The sequence below is a fragment of the Panulirus ornatus genome, chromosome 44, assembly GCF_036320965.1.
Source record: "Panulirus ornatus isolate Po-2019 chromosome 44, ASM3632096v1, whole genome shotgun sequence".
NCBI lineage: Eukaryota > Metazoa > Arthropoda > Malacostraca > Decapoda > Palinuridae > Panulirus > Panulirus ornatus.
In genome coordinates this window covers 6,200,286-6,216,313 of record NC_092267.1, presented here as the reverse complement: position 1 = coordinate 6,216,313, position 16,028 = coordinate 6,200,286, and the positions used below count along the sequence as shown (strand labels likewise).

The window sequence follows — 16,028 nt, the reverse complement described above, 5'->3', positions numbered from 1 at the left end:
GCAAGACTTGCATACTAGTTTCACCAAACTCCTTTCCATGACAATGACGTACTGCATACTTCCTTGACCTGAACTCCTTACATAAGCCAGCCTTTCATCAACCACATTTAACCAATCTTTCAAAATACTAATTCCATCTCATCTCATTGCTACTTGTCACCACTTCATTTTCCCCTTTCGCTGAAGTTCTCGTTTTTCTTGTTTTCCTCGTACCGTTTGAGCTTCCAAAAACTCTCATTCACCCTGAAGTTTCCTGATAGGTGCTCACCTCAGCCCTCATTTATCTGCAGCCTTTTCAACTTCCTTTCGACCTCTTTCTCTGATACATCTCTCAATCGTTTGTACTTTTTTCCTTGTGTTTCCCATGTACCTCCCTTTTCGCTTTCACTTGTAACTTCATCTCGCCACTTTTTACCCTTTCTCACCTACCCATCTCCCACCTTGTACTTGCACATGCCAACACTGCCCCCTTAAATACCTCCCAATTCTATCACTCCCCTAGGTTCATTTACTCTTGCCATTTTTGTCAATAACATGGTATTTCTCACTTATAACTTTTTTGAAATTTTAGGATGTTGGCATTAATTGAGAATGTCATGTAGTCGGCAAAGATTGGATTACACATCATACTTTTATGAAATTTTGCTTCTGGTAGATAAATTTCCAGATTCATGTTCCTATAGATATGTCTCTCTGACTACCGTTCCCCTCAAAACTCTACAAGGGAATGGTAATGGCTAGTTTCCGCTCGCTCTTTCTTTACATACTTCCACACATTCTTGCCTCATTTTTTACCTCCAGTACTCCTCTAATCTATTTCTTCAGGTCACTGATGATGATCCTCACTCCAACCCCGTTAATTATACTTTCCTTGTAAACTTCTTTCGCTTTTTCTACAAGCCTGAACCACATCAGAGTAATGGCTTTAAAGGGTTAGTGTGTTTTTTCTTTATTATTGTATATCAAATTAGATTATGAATAGCTTTATCATAGAAATATATAAAGGAACTTAATGAAAATATATATTTAAAAGAACTTAACATTGTTGGACCATTTACTCTACAGTATAAACAGTGCTAGGTACCACCATCCATAGTTCTTTTCATAACTGGTGAATCCAGTGCTACTTCTTACCATTTGTTGCCTCAGTCTTAACAGGCCATTGGCAGAGGGAACTCTGGTTTAGTGTTTGAGGCTCCTGCTTAGTGTTCCTACCAACTACTATTGCTTAATGTGTTTACTTAATATTCCTGCTTAATTTTCCAACCTACTGCTTCTGTCTAATGCTTCCAGCTAATGCTCCTATCTCCTACTACTACATAATGTTCATAACTATTTCTAATATCTATTGATCCTACCATTGTGCTAAAAGGCAGGGCTAACTCATAGTGCTTACTGCAGGAAAATAGAGTTGCAAAGAATGAGATGAGCCAAGTGTTTAGTGTTGTGTGTGACAAGGAGAGATTATATGTTTATGGACATAGTGCCTGCAGTCCACATGTAGGTGAGGCTTGAAGATTTGGAAAATCACAATCTGTGCAATTAGATAAGTATAAACTCTTGATTTTGTTTTTGTGTATGTACTGCTGAGGCTGTGTTTTCTGATTTTGATTATATTTGTGAGAGGACTTAGTTTTGGTAGCTTTTAGCATCTGAAACTATGAAAATATTTGGCGATTAGGTAAGAGATGATGATGTAGCAAGCTCATGTTGGTGTACATGTTAATGTAAGAATTACAGCACTGGGTGGAGTACATATATATGGCAACAAATGATAGGTGCAGTGTTATACCTAAGTTATAACTCGATAGCAGTAGCAGTGCTCCTTGCACTTGCTTAGTTTTATTAAGCTCTTTTTATTGTTGACTTATTTTCCAGGTGTCTTCTGTACGAATGTGGAATGGCGTTAGTGCATGATATGAAGCAGCAGCAGCAAGAAACACGTGACCACTGCCGACTCGACAGAACTTAGTTGATAATAGAAGTATGTTTGTATATAAGTGCCAGTTTAGTTTATTTACCAGGCTTCCAAATACTTTAGGATTTAGTGATGTCATTCTTACAGATTGAGTTTAGGAGGAATAACATTTTTACTTGCATAGAAGTTCATTAAAAGATAATTTTTGAATGAGGAATAACATTTTTACTTGCATAGAAGTTCATTAAAAGATAATTTTTGAATCATAGTTGTAAATGCGATCGAGAGACTTTCATAGATATGGTCCAGAGTTGCTTATATTTGAACATACTTTACATGGTCATCGTAGACTCAAGAGAACTTAGCTGATAATAGAAGTATGCTTTTGTATAACTGTAAGTTTAGTTTACCAGTCTTCCAAATACTTGAGGATTTAGTGATAAATCTATAAAATCCAGCAAGAATAAAATTTTTACTTGCATGGAAGTTCATCGAAAGATGATTCTTAAATAGTTTTAAATGCAATGAAGACTTTCATAGATATGGTCCAGCAGGGCTTATGTTAAAACATACTTTACAGAACTTGTAGAGAGCATTTTCTTACACATAAAAATGATTTTGTGTATATATTAGACTTGAAAATTAAATTATGGAAGAAAACATTCTTGCACTTTGTTGAATGGTTGATTTAACTTTGTTGCTCAGTTGTAGAAATTAATATTTAGCATTGACTTTCAGGTACACTGTGTAGCACACCAGCAATTTGGAAAAAGAAATTTTCTTCAATAGCATTGTCGGCACTGCTATGGATATATGACAAATGAGTTGTGGTAATTGGTTGATATATATTGAAAATTGTTTTAAGGGAGACCAATATTAATGGCAAAATTTGAGTGTCTATTGAACAAAATGCATTCAATAGAAAATGGCTTTCAAGGCATGAGATTAGATACTTCTGAAAACATATATTTATTTATTATACTTAACCACTGTCTCTTTGCGCTAGCGAGGTAGTACAAGCAAACAGACGAGGAATGGCCCAACCCACCCACATACATAAACACCCACACACGCATATATACATATACATTTCAACATATACATGTATGTACATACAGACATATACATATATACACATGTACGTATCCATACTTGCCACCTTCATCCATTTCCTTTCGCCACCCTGCAACACATGAAATACCATTTCCCCCCATCTAGTGAGGCAGCACCAGGAACAGACAAAAAAGGCCACATTCGTTCACACTCAGTCTCTAGCTGTCATGTATAATGCACCGAAACCGCAGCTTCCTTTCCACATCCAGGCCCCTTAGACCTTTCCATGGTTTAACCCAAACACTTTACATGTGCTGGTTCAATCCGTTGACAGCATGTCCACCCTGGTATACCACATCATTCCAGTTCACTCTATTCCTTGCATGCATTTCACCCTCTTGTATGTTCAGGCCCTGATCGCTCAAAGTTTTTCGCTCCATTGTTCCACCTCCTATTTGGTTCCTGCCTCTCCTTCCCTCCTCTGACACATATATCCTCCTTGTCAATCTTTCCTCTCTCATTCTCTCCATGTATCCAAACCATTGCAACACACCCTCTTCTGCTCTCTCAACCACACTCTTTATTACCACACATCTCTCTTACCCTTTCATTACTTACTCTATCGAACCCCCTCACACCACATATTCTCCTCAAACATTTATTTCCAACACATCCACCCTCCTCTGCCTTCCATGCCTTGCATCTTTCTAGAATTCAATTCCTTATTCTTTCAAATGGCTCCACAACTTCAGGAGTAATGCTGCTACTGCCTTGGATCTTATCCACTCACAAACCCCTGAATGTAGCACAATGGCATTTCCAAACCATTCTTACTGTTTATCCTTGAGCTTCGTTTCACTCAGCCAGAACATCCCGGTTTCTTTGCTGAAATGCACCATCTCTCATCTTGATTACTTTCACATACATTTAGACACCCCAGCCTGAGCCTTCAAAGAGGATGAGAACTCTCTGCTTGGCTCCTTCATAGAGTTAATTAGATATTCTCCTCTTCTGGTATGTGCTTCTGAGGATGTTTGGTGCTTGGTATTGTGTGTATGACTCCGGCAGAAACAAACAGCTGTTTGATGGACTGACTTGACTGACGACTATGGTTTACCAATTTAGATATGATATTGTGCATGTTTTGTTAATTTCATTAAAACTGCATGTGTATTGTAGCATAGATTGTAGTAGATGTATTAGTGCACTGTATGTAGTAAAATATTTTCTAATTGAAAAGTAGCAAGGGATAGACTGTAGAAGTATAGTGTAGTAATTGCAGCTCTTGGTATAAGAAGTTAGTTCTTGTTTCTTGCCCCTCCCCTCATGCACATGCACACACAGGCATGCATGCATGTGCACACGTATGCGAGCACGTGCACACACGCATGCACGTATGCATGCATGCATGCGCACATATGCGTGCATGCATGCATGCGCACATATGCGTGCATGCATGCATGTGCACATATGCATGCATGTATGCATGCATGTGCACATATGTGTGCATGTATGCATGCACGTGAATGTACGTGTGCATGTATGCATGCATGTACACACATCCATGCACACGTACATATCCGTATGCATGCATGTGCACATGCGTGTGCATGCACACACATCCATGCACACGTATAGATAGGTATGCATGCATGTGCACATACGTGTGCATGCACGCATGAGCACACATACCCATGCATGTATGCATGCACGCGAGCACCACACGGGTAACTAAAACGATTCAAATCTTCTCAATTCGTACTTTCAACTCAGGAAACCTGTCCCTCTATCCTACTAAACCTAATAACCTTGCAATTATTGACATTTACTCGCAACTGCCGTCTTTAACACACAATACCAACTCGGTCACCAACTTATGCAGTTTCAATTGATAATCTGCCACTTCTGCTGTGTCATCGGCAAACTGAATCTCTTTCCAGGCCCTCACTACCTACAGAATGCATACTTGCCCCTCTATTCAAGACCTTTGTATTTATCTTCCTACCACTTCAGTCATAGTGACACCCCAGACCCATAACATAAACCTTCACATGGAGCCACTTTCCTTTCTTCCTACCCACCCACACACACACGTACCTTACACCCATCATAATTTTCATTGCTTCTAGCTGCTTCCTCCTAGACCAAGTATTTGTAAGACCATCCACAAGGCATCTGTCAACCTTATCAAATTCTTTATCCATGTCCATAAATTCCACATACCCATATTTGTTTTTCGCAGTCTTGAATGCAAACACTTGATCCATAGATCCTTTACCACTTGGGAAACCATGTTGCTCTTCCCCAGTGTACTGTTCTGTACCTGCCTTTGCCATGTCACCACTCTTCCTTACAGCTTACCATGTACGCTCTGTATTTTGAAAACTCTATTTTTGTTCCCCATGCCTTTAGACTGTGGCACTATACATGCATTCTGCCAATCCTTGGGGACCTCTCCATGATCCATATGTACATTGGAAATCCTGTCTAAACAATCTAAAACAATTGTCCTTTCATAAGAAATTCATCTGCAATATCATCACTTCTGCTACCTTGCTATGTTTCATCACATGTAAGGCTTTCAATTTCTCATTTTTTCACCAAACTCTTTTCCATGGCTGGATCACTTCACATACTTCCCTGACCCAAACACCCTACATCTGCTGCCCTATCATCAAACATTCAACAATCCCTCAAAATACTTGATCTCTCGTCATTTCCTGTTACCACTTTATTGGCCCCTTCACTGAAGTTTCCATTTGCTTTGTTTTCATGAATTATTAAATCTTTCCAAAACATTATCCTGATGTTTACGGACACACTCGTTCCATCTTTCATTTGCCCTCTTTTTCAGCCCCTGTACCACTTTGCACACCTCCCCGACCAAAATGCCCTATATCTGCCATTCTATCATCAAACACATTCAACAAACCTTCAAAATACTTGCTCCATCTCCTTGCTTGATAACAACTTATTAACTCCCCCTTTGCCGATATTCCCGTTTGTTCTCTAGTCTTATGCACATTATTTACCTCCCTCCAAAACATCTTTTTATTTTCCCTGAAATTTAATGATACTCTCCCCAACTCTCATTTGCCCTCTTTTTCAACTCTTGCACCTTTCTCTTGACCTCCTGCCTATTTCTTTTACACATCACTGTCATTTGCACTACTTTCCTGCAAGAATCGTCCAAATGCCTCTCTTCTCTTTCACTAACAACCTTACTTCTTCATTCATCCCACCTCTCGCAACCCTTTCTGATTTGCCCACCTTGCTCATGCCACATGCATCTTTTGTGCAAGCCATCACTGCTTCCCCAAATACATCCCATTCCTCCCCCACTCCCCTCATGTCATTTGCTCTCACCTTTTGCTATTTTACACTTAATCTCTCCTGATACTTCCTCACACAAGTCTCCTTTTCAAGCTCACTTACTCTCACAACTATCTCTTCCCCAATATTCTCTCTCCTTTTCTGGAAACTTCTACAAATCTTCACCTTTGCCTCCACAAGATTGTGATCAGACATCCCTCCAGCTGCCCCTCTCAGCACATTAACATCCACAAGTCTTTCTTTTACCTGCCTATCAATTAATTTTTTTTATTTTATTTTGCTTTGTCGCTGTCTCCCGCGTTAGCGAGGTAGCGCAAGGAAACAGACGAAAGAAAGGCCCAACCCGCCCACATACACATGTATATACATACACGTCCACACACGCAAATGTATATACCTATACATCTCAATGTACACATATTATACACACAGATATATACATATATACACATGTACATAATTCGTACTGTCTGCCTTTAGTTGTTCCCATCGCCACCTCGCCACACATGGAATAACAACCCTCTCCCCCCTCATGTGTGCGAGTTAGCGCTAGGAAGGACACCTAAGGCCCCATTCGTTCACACTCAGTCTCTAGCTGTCATGTAATAATGCACCGAAACCACAGCTCCCTTTCCACATCCAGGCCCCACACACTTTCCATGGTTTACCCCAGACACTTCACATGCCCTGGTTCAATCCATTGACAGCACGTCGACCCTGGTATACCACATCGGTCCAATTCACTCTATTCCTTGCATGCCTTTCACCCTCCTGCATGTTCAGGCCCCGATCACTCAAAATCTTTTTCACTCCATCTTTCCGCCTCCAATTTGGTCTCCCACTTCTCCTCGTTCCCTCCACCTCTGACACACATATCCTCTTGGTCAATCTTTCCCCACTCATTCTCTCCATGTGACCAAACCATTTCAAAACACCCTCTTCTGCTCTCTCAACCACATTCTCTTTATTTCCACACATCTCTCACCCTTACATTACTTACTCGATCAAACCACCTCACACCACATATTGTCCTCAAACATCTCATTTCCAGCACATCCACCCTCCTGCGCACAACTCTATCCATAGCCCACGCCTTGCAACCATACAACATTGTTGGAACCACTATTCCTTCAAACATACCCATTTTTGCTCTCCGAGATAATGTTCTCGACTTCCAAACATTCTTCAAGGCTCCCAGAATTTTCACCCCCTTCCCCACCCTATGATTCACTTCTGCTTCCATGGTTCCATCCACTGCCAGATCCACAAGTATCTAAAACACTTTACTTCCTCCAGTTTTTCTCCATTCAAACTTACCTCCCAATTGACTTGACCCTCAAACCTACTGTACCTAATAACCTTGCTCTTATTCACATTTACTGTTAACTTTCTTCTTTCATACACTTTACCAAACTCAGTCACCAGCTTCTGCAGTTTCTTACATGAATCAGCCTCCAGCTCTGTATCATCAGCGAACAACAACTGACTCACTTCCCAAGCTCTCTCATCCACAACAGACTGCATACTTGCCCCTCTTTCCAAAACTCTTGCATTCACCTCCCTAACAACCCCATCCATAAACAAATTAAACAACCATGGAGACATCACACACCCCTGCCGCAAACCTACATTCACTGAGAACCAATCACTTTCCTCTCTTCCTACACGTACACATGCCTTACATCCTCGATAAAAACTTATCACTGCTTCTAACAACTTGCCTCCCACACCATATATTCTTAAAACCTTCCACAGAGCATCTCTATCAACTCTTGTCTTTATATATGAGATATAAATGACAAAATTGCTTTTCATTCACCATGCATCACACATGGAACTGTGCTAACCATACCAAGTTTTACCTCTACATTCTTGGAGGTAAATTCAAAAGGTGAATGATGGTGAGAAGTACAGGTATTTGTGTTAGGAAGAGAAAGTGGCAATTTTTCTTTTGTTCAGGGAAGCATGTAACATGTTGGATAAAGCTTTAGTTGTTGTCATTGAATGATGGCAATGATGACAGTTTGTATTTTGCATCAAAAACTACTTTTAAGACATAAGACTGATTAAATGTCATTATTCTGTTGTATAAATCAATTTTGAAAACCACTTCATATTGTCTGCCATCCAGGAACAAGGATGATAGTTAGAGTAAAAGTTCTAATCTAGATTTTCAGTGACTGGAAAGCTCTAATATTTCACTGTGGAAAAGCATACAGTAACCAGACAATTTTATCCACCATGTTTACTTTTCCCCTCTATGCTTGTAGAATTTTTATGGTAGAATTGAACAGGAAATCTTGTTGTGATGTTGACAAACCCAATTCTGCTCTCAATCGCTGTAAACTGTACTTGTAGTACCCTCTTCCCTACCCTAGAAATGCAGTATATTGACAAAACATAGATTATTTACAATTTAATGGCTTAATAGGCAATGTTTCCAACCCAGGCACATGTCCACTTGAAACTAAACTCCTCAAATATGAAAATTAAATCTTGTGTGTTCTGGACTCTACCAATGTTCCCTTTGGAAATATTGCAAGGTCCTGCATGTCCAAGACGCAGCTTCCCCACTGAAGATGCTGTACATTTACTCCTCCATTGTTTACTTTCCTCACAAGGATGACTACATGTCACCACAATACCTCTTTATTTGGTGGTCCCCTCCCCTCTATGTTGTGCAAGGGGATCCTGGGGACAGAAGATGGCAGCTAAAGATGATCCTGTATGAATGGCTTTAAACTACATGAGATGCACAGATCTTTGGTCCAATACTGATCAATTTATATATTTTCACGTCATTAAAGTAATTCCAGTGAAATATCTTTGGGGACCTTTTGTGGAACCAGTGATTTTGCATATCTGAGCCAAATAATAAAGCTTTTCCTGCTATCTAATCTTGTACCAAGCCAAAGAAAAGGAATGTGTTAAGTTGGGTTACATGTAAATGAAACCAATATGAATTTTTTTCCCCAAGTAACCCTTGCCTTGATAGATCATTTTGAATTAACCGCCTTACTAGCTATCTAACTATGAAATTGGTGTATGTTATTCCTTGACACCTTATTTGTGTATATTTTTTTTAAGATGTACATTGTCACTTGTAAAATTATACAGGATGCATTATGCGACTGATGAGGGAATGGTTGTAAAGATGAGTCTTTCTACTGTGCTTTATGAAAAAGGAAATTCTGCAATGTAAATCTGTATGCAGTTGCACTGAAGAAACTTTGATCATTGAATTTGTATATCTTGTTAAAAATGTTTGCACTGAAGTTTGTAAAAATACTTCATATTGCTAAAAGTACCTTTTGTATGAATTCCAAAATAATAAAGATTAGGGAAATCGACTGTAGAGCACTTATATCCTAAACAGTTTAAAGAAAAACCAATGAAAAAATTTTAAAGATATTTGGCTGTCTGCCATTAACTCCCTTGCACCAAATGACATACATGCTTAGCAGCTTAAACTACAAGTGAGCTGGCTATTTTTGATTAAAGGGCAGCTGCAGCAAGACTGAGGGAGTAATCACCTTATGAGATCCCATAGCAGAATGTTGAAGTTACCTAATGGATGCTATTAGGGAAGCATTAGAAGTACATAAGGAAGCTAATTACATGGGCATTACAATTAAATTATCCCATAAGATGTCTAATGGCACCTTCATTACATGGGATAATTATAAATTTACAGGCTATGAGATTGCCCATCTCTGAGAATAAATGGGGAAAGGAGCACACTAAGGTTTACTCAAGTTGAAATAGAATAACTTTGATAACAGCCAGAGATAATGGCATGTAATTAAGTAAATTTGTAAGATAAAACCTGCTATAAACTTTCAATAAAGTACTAAGTCAGTAAATGACATAATGGGGACTTGAGCTCACACATTACTGTAGCTCTTTTATACTAAGAAATTAGTTATATAATTTAGACTTAAGTAGGAGGCAAATGTTTACACTATAAGTATGTTGAATTTATCCTTCATAAATGGTAAATTGGATTTAAGTATTTATAACAAGAATTCCTATAAGTCCCATTGTATTAAATTTCTTCATAAATAACTCCAATACTTGGCTTAAGTTCATAAGTATCAAAGACTCATTTTTCTGATCAGTGCTTTCATAAGTATTTTTCTAAGTTCATTGTACTGTGGATCAATGAAAAATGTATCTCCCTTTCATTTTTTTATTGATCTTTTCTTATAATACATCAAATGTATTCTTGGTTCTTCTCATCACTGCAGCCTGTTTCCTGGACCTCTCTCCCTCCCTCTCACAGCCACTTCACAATCTGAAAAATGTAAAGCAAGACCATTAGATATTGATGTTCTCAGCAGATTTGTTGCTGATGGTCAAGCTAAAAGCAAAGATGACTAGTACTCTGTCTCTCTCTTCCAGTGGCTGCTGCTGCTGCAGGGTGGTGGCAGTGTTCATACTGAAAGCAAAGATTATTATTACCCTTTACCTGCTATACCAGACCACCACTACCTTCACCCCCTCACTACCTAAACCTGCTGCTGCTGCTGCTCTTGTTGCTGCAGCAGTGGGGGTAGAGCATGGGGGGTTATTTCCCTCCCTCTCACACCTCCCACTCTCCTACTACCCCCTCCCTTCTTCCCCTACCCCCCTCCCAAACCTCCCCCCTTGCCCTCTCCCCCACCCCCCTGCCCCCCACCCCCCCCACCCACCCATCCCCCTGCCTACCTTCCCGCACCCCCCGCCCACCCTCCTCCACCCCCCTCCCACCCAAACCAACTCCCTTCCTGCTACTCCGCTGCTGCCGCTGCTGCCACTGTTGCTGCTTCTCAGTCTGTAAACACAAATAGAATTAGCATCCCCTGTACCCCACACTCTTGCTTCATTCTCGTGCCAAACTCTCATCCTCCCCTTACTGCTGCTGCTGCTGTTGCTGTTCAATCTGTCAACGTAAAGAGGAAAATTGATTAGTATCTTCTTGCAACCAATTGCTCCGCTCTCATCTTCACTCCTGCCCATCCAGCTGATGCTATTGTTGTCGAGAGATTTCTGGTGGGGATAAACATGACAATGTACATATGATACCAGGGGTGTAACCATAGGGAGCACCCCCAACTCCTCCTTTATGAAGTCCTGATGAGATGGACATTTATGTTCCATGGAGAACACTTGAACCTTCTTCCTCAGAGTGGGTGCCATCATCAACACTGCTCTCCTGAAGGTCTCAAGCAGAACCAATCCTGCAAAAGGGAGAAAAAATATTGATAAAGTCAAATCATATGAAGTTTCTGGAAGAAAAAAACATACTTTTTCTGACAAAATGGCAATTACTGATATTCCTGCGCTAGAAACAATCCACATATACAACAAAATGACACAATCCCATCCATTATGTTTCCTTATGACTATTACTCAAATATAACAGCCTGGATGTATTGTAATTATATCCATTGATTTTGCTATAAAACTGAACATTTTGCAGGTACGTACCATGGTCATCAAGCGTTTCATCAGAATACTTCGGCCAGGAGTCCGGTGGAGGCATGGTGCAAGGAAGAATGTAGAGGTAAAAGTAATGGCAAGCCAGAAGATGAACTAGAAGAAATGCAGGGAGGAATATGAAAGGTAGGTAACTGCAGTGAATGTAGGAACGCAGTCATGTCTGAATTATACTTGATCGCCGTTTCCTGCATTAGCGAGGAAGTGCCAGGAAACAGATGAAGAAAGACCCATCCACTTGTATATATACATACATATATGCATATACATATTCATATACTTTCTTTCTTTCTTTCAAACTATTCGCCATTTCCCGCGTTAGCGAGGTAGCGTTAAGAACAGAGAACTGGGCCTTTAAGGGAATATCCTCACCTGGCCCCCTTCTCTATTCCTTCTTTTGGAAAATTAAAAAAAAATAATAAGAGGGGAGGATTTCCAGCCCCCTGCTCCCTCCCCTTTTAGTCGCCTTCTACGACACGCAGGGAATACGTGGGAAGTATTCTTTCTCCCCTATCCCCAGGGATATTCATATACATATATACATATTCATGCTTGTTTGTCTTCATTCTCGGTACCATCCCAACTCACAGGAAACACGAAAAAAGGCTATATCCACTCACACTCATTCTCAAGCTGTTGTGTAATGCACCAAAGCCACAGCTCCCTATCCAGGTCCCACAGGCCTCTCCATGGTTTATTCCGGATACTTCACATGCCCTAGTTCAGTCCATTGACAACATGTCGACCCAAAGTAAACCACATCATTCCAAACCATTCTATTCTATGCACGTATTTCACCATTCTGCATGTTCAGGCCCCAATTGCTCAGAATCGTTTTCACTCCATTCTTCCCGCTCCAATTTGGTCTCCCACTTCTCCTCGTTCCCTCCTCTCTGACACATATATCCTCTTGGTCAACCTTTCCTCACTCATTCTCTCCATGTGACCGAACCATATCAAAACACCCTCTTCTACTCGCTCAACCACACTCTTTTTATTACCACACCTCTCTCTCACCCTATTATTACTTACTCAATCAAACCACCTCACATCTCATATTGTCCTCAAACATCTCATTTCCAGCACATCCACCCTCCTTCACACAACTCTATCTATAGCCTATGCCTTGCAACCATATAACATTGACGGAACCACGATCCCTTCAAACATACCCATTTTTGCTTTCTGAGATAATGTTCTCGACTTCCACACATTCTTCAACGCTCCCAGAACTTTTGCCCCCTCCCCCACCCTATGATTCGCTTCCGCTTCCATGGTTCCATCCGCTGCCAAATCCACTCCCAGATATCTAAAACACTTCACTTCCTCCAGTTTTTCTCCATTCAAACTTACCTCCCAATTGACTTGACCCTCAACCCTACTATCCCTAAATACCTTGCTCTTATTCACATTTACTCTCAGCTTTCTTCTTTCACACACTTTACCAAACTCAGTCACCAGCTTTTGCAGTTTCTCACATGAATCAGCCACCAGCGCTGTATCATCAGCGAACAACAACTGACTCACTTGCCAAGCTCTCTCATCCACAACAGACTGCATACTTGCCCCTCTTTCCAAAACTCTTGCATTCACCTCCCTAACAAACCCATCCATAAACAAATTAAACCACCATGGAGACATCACACACCCCTGCCACAAACCAACATTCACTGAGAACCAATCACTTTCCTCTCTTCCTACACGTACACATGCCTTACATCCTCGACAAAAAGTTTTCACTGCCTCTAACATCTTGCCCCCACTCCATATACTCTTAATACCTTCCACAGAGCATCTCTATCAACTCTTATCATATGCCTTCTCCAGATCCATAAATGCTACATACAAATCCATTTGCTTTTCTAAGTATTTCTCACATACATTCTTCAAAGCAAACACCTGATCCACACATCCTCTACCATTTCTGAAACCACACTGCTCTTCCCCAATTTGATGCTCTGTACGTGCCTTCACCCTCTCAATCAATACCCTCCCATATAATTTCCCAGGAATACTCAACAAACTTATACCTCTGTAATTTGAGCAATCACTTTTATCCTCTTTGCCTTTGTACAATGGCACTATGCAAGCATTCCGCCAATCCTCAGGCACCTCACCATGAGTCATACATACATTAAATAACCTTACCAACCAGTCAACAATACAGTCACCCCCTTTTTTAATAAATTCCACTGCAATCCATCCAAACCCACTGCCTTGCTGGCTTTCTCCCTAACCCTCTCACTTTGCACACCACCTCGACCAAAACACCCTATATCTGCCACTCTATCATCTAACACATTCAACAAACCTTCAAAATACTCACTCCATCTCATTCTCAAATTACCACTACTTGTTATCACCTCCCCATTAGCCCCCTTCACTGAAGTTCCCTTTGTTCCCTTGTCTTACGCATTTGATTTACCTCCTTCCAAAACATCTTTTTATCCCCCCTAAAATTTAATGATACTCTCTCACCCCAACTCTCATTTGCCCTCTTTTTCACCTCTTGCACCTTTCTCTTGACCTCCTGCCTCTTTCTTTTATACATCTCCCAGTCATTTGCATTATTTCCCTGCAAAAATCATCCCAAATGCCTCTCTCTTCTCTTTCACTAATAATCTTACTTCTTCATCCCACCACTCACTACCCTTTCTAATCTGCCCACCTCCCATGTTTCTCATGCCACAAGCATCTTTTGCGCAAGCCATCACTGCTTCCCTGAATATATTCCATTCCAACCCCCACTCCCCTTATGTCCTTTGTTCTCACCTTTTTCCATTCTGTACTCAGCCTCTCCTGGTACTTCCTCACACAAGTTTCCTTCCTAAGTTCACTTACTCTCACCACTCTCTTCACCCCAACATTCTCTCTTCTTTTCTGTATATATATATATATATATATATATATATATATATTTTTTTTTCATACTATTCGCCATTTCCCGCATTAGCGAGGTAGCGTTAAGAACAGAGGACTGGGCCTTTGAGGGAATATCCTCATATGGCCCCCTTCTCTGTTCCTTCTTTTGGAAAATTTAAAAAAAAATGAGAGGGGAGGATTTCCAGCCCCCCGCTCCCATATATATATATATATATATATATATATATATATATATATATACACACAATATATATATATATATATATATATATATATTTTTTTTTTTTTGCTTTGTCGCTGTCTCCCGCGTTTGCGAGGTAGCGCAAGGAAACAGACGAAAAAAATGGCCCAACCCACCCCCATACACATGTATACACATACGTCCACACACGCAAATATACATACCTACAAAGTTTTCCATGGTTTACCCCAGATGCTTCACATGCCCTGATTCAATCCACTGACAGCACATCAACCCCGGTATACCACATCGATCCAATTCACTCTATTCCTTGCCCTCCTTTCACCCTCCTGCATGTTCAGGCCCCGATCACACAAAATCTTTTTCACTCCATCTTTCCACCTCCAATTTGGTCTCCCACTTCTCCTCGTTCCCTCCACCTCCGACACATATATCCTCTTGGTCAATCTTTCCTCACTCATTCTCTCCATGTGGCCAAACCATTTCAAGAGAGGTTAAAGTTCCTTATAAACATTAGAACAGAGGATTAAGTCTAAGGATATACAGTTCCATATGTCAGTCCATATATATATATATATATATATATATATATATATATATATATATATATATATATATATATATATATATATATACATACATATACATATACATATACATATATACATATGTATATATATACATATATACATATTTACATATTCATTCTTGCTGCCTACATCCATTCCCCTCACTGTCCCGCCACACGTGAAATAGCATCCACCCCAACCCCCTGCGAGGTAGCGCTAGGAAAAGACAAAAAGGCCACATTCGTTCACACTCAGTCTCTAGCTGTCATGTGTAATGCATCATAATCACAACTCCTTTCCACATCCAGACCCCACAGACCTTTCCATGGTTTACCCCAGATGCTTTACATGCCCTGGTTCAATCCATTGACAGCATGTCAACCCTGGCATACCACGTCGTTCCAATACACTCTATTCCTTGCACACCTTTAACCCTCCTGTATGTTCAGGCCCCGATTGCTCAAAATCTTTTTCATTCCATCCTTCCACCTTCAGTTTGGTCTCCCGTCTCTTCTCGTTTCTTCTACCTCTGACACATATATCCTCTTGGTCAATCTTTCCTCACTCGTTCTCTTCATGTGACCAAACCATT

General features: G+C 40.4%; 1 long non-coding RNA gene across 21 annotated transcripts in view; it reads left to right on the top strand.

The window, feature by feature from the left end:
- LOC139762694 (uncharacterized) overlaps positions 1–16,028 on the top strand; it is a 74,312-nt gene that overhangs the window by 24,236 nt on the left and 34,048 nt on the right. For 19 of the 21 annotated variants that reach the window (XR_011715794.1, XR_011715795.1, XR_011715793.1 and 16 more), the window contains 2 exons: positions 1,879–1,984; positions 11,766–11,908. This is a non-coding gene — a long non-coding RNA (uncharacterized lncRNA). Of the gene's footprint in view, positions 1–1,878; positions 1,985–2,275; positions 2,296–2,656; positions 2,749–11,765; positions 11,909–16,028 lie in introns of those variants that run through there. The other 2 variants (XR_011715791.1, XR_011715792.1) reach the window with 2 other exon arrangements.